General features: G+C 42.4%; 1 pseudogene across 1 annotated transcript; it reads left to right on the top strand.

Annotated features, from left to right (window-relative positions):
* Positions 1-685: 685 nt before the first annotated feature.
* Positions 686-1,778, top strand: LOC309566946 (annotated as a pseudogene). Its single transcript has 2 exons — positions 686-1,306; positions 1,385-1,778. The product of its transcript is annotated as an uncharacterized misc_RNA (transcript).
* Positions 1,779-2,042: the final 264 nt, after the last annotated feature.

Below are 2,042 nucleotides of genomic sequence, written 5' to 3'. Positions count from 1 at the left end.
CTGTAACTGCCATTTTGTTTAGTTGTTATGAGGAGACTGCAGAGTGTGGAAGCTGTGTAACTTCATTGTAAATTTACCTATGGAAAAGCCTCTATGTTTATGCCTTTGCTAACTTGAAGCATAAAGAAGCATTGGAGAACACCTCTGGAGTCTTTATTCATTGAGTAAACTATCTGTTAAAGCCATCATTCAACCTGCTGCACACACTTAGAGACTGGGGGTCTACAAGAAGGTCACAGGTACAATCGATGCTGAGACAGAATAGTAAATTTACAGGAGTACACAGCTTCAAAAAGTAAATTTACAGGAGTACACAGCTTCAGAGAGTAAATTTACAGGAATACACAGCTTCAGAGAGTAAATTTACATGAAGAATTCATCACAGGTATCTCTGCAGCTTAAGAAAAGTAAATTTCCAAGACTCTGCAGCTTCAGAACAGTAAGTACCACACTTGTCTGTGAGTCACCAGAAGCATTACTCTGCATATGAAACCAGCCACCTACTGAATGCTTCATTACTGTTACAGCCTTCTGAGGTGATCCAGTTTGAACTAGTTCCAGCAATAGCTAGCTATTGTATCAAATACCCAGCACCTCAGCCAGCCTGCTTAATAACAGAAGTCACTACTTACAGAGCTGAGCTCTGGCAGATTTCTAACAAGACACCAGAAATACAGTACTTATTATGTCTGACAGAGATCTCACAGAATTACCTGCATTTAGTCAAGATAAAGCAGACTCCTTACTTCATTCTGCTCCTCCTGTCAGAGCCCCTCATCCATCCTTGAAGGCAAGGGAGGTTTATGAAGCAAGTAAGGAAGAAACATCTAGTAACCTGACTGCATTATGGGAAAAGACTTTAAGTTGTATAACAGCCACTAATGAAACTAGAAACAATTCTGAGCAATTGAACACTGCTCTCTCAAGGGTTAAGAAGGCATTTGAGAATTATAAAAGACTTTCTGAGAAGTACTATTCTCTATTGTCACATTCCAACATAGAGGAAGCTGCATTGGAATTAAAGGACTTTACTTCTACTGACCAGCAGAGGCATAGCACATATCTTGAAGCAAAGGCACAGATAGAAGGGAGATTGGCACAGATACATGAGACTACTTCCTGTAACTCTGCTTCTTCAAGACACTCAGGAAAATCTTCTAGGTCTGCCCGCTCATATCATAAATCTTCTTCTAAGTCATTGCGGTCCTGCTCTATAAGGTCAATACTGAGCGACCAAATACTCAAAGCTCGCCAAAAGGTTGCAGTAGCCCAGGTTCAAGCCGCCTGCTCTGAAAAAGAAGCAGCCATCAAGGCAGAAGCTAAATGCAAGGAAGCAGAAGCTAAACGCATTCAGGCAAGAATACAAGCAGAAACAGAGGCTCAGCTAGAAATTCTTCAGAAGAATAGAGAAAAGGAAGTAGCTTTAGCAGAGTTATCTGTCTTGGAACAAGCCCTATTGGAAGAAGAAGGAGCAGCTTGTACCAGCTTGCCTGCTTGTCAAGACCCTGTTGAAAGGACCCTACAGTTTGTCCTAACTCAGAACCACGACAATACAGTCCCACCTACAGTTGGAGATTCTTCTCATAATCATCCAGCAAGTGGATCAGAAGGCAATGTGTCGCCAAAGCAAGCTGGTCAACTAGACGCACCTACTAACAGAGACCCTCCACAACTACCGCACATCACAAAATCAAGTGAATCAACCTACGCAGCTCATGTGCCACCACAACCCTATGTGCATAGAGATTACAAGGGCACAGCAGAAGACTACAGAATGAACTATATACCCCCTTTGATACAGCTCTCTTTGACTTCAAATGCTCAGAGACCTTCAGTCGACAGACCCTTACCTAAATTAAACCCATCTGCAACACCTTTCTCTCTACCTACCAGCCAACATCAGATACCAACCATGGTCCAAGACGGCGCACCATCAGTAGACCCTGTGGCTATAAAAACTGAAAGCACTGACATTGCAGAGTTCAGCAAGTATATGATTCGACGAGAGTTGATTATAACTGGACTGTCTGGATTTGATGACT

Source organism: Pelophylax lessonae (genome assembly GCF_965119305.1).
Source record: "Pelophylax lessonae genome assembly, chromosome: 11".
In the NCBI taxonomy this organism is placed as follows: Eukaryota; Metazoa; Chordata; class Amphibia; order Anura; family Ranidae; genus Pelophylax; species Pelophylax lessonae.
Note: the sequence above shows the minus strand (reverse complement) of the source record. Positions and strands in the feature narration are given on the sequence as shown.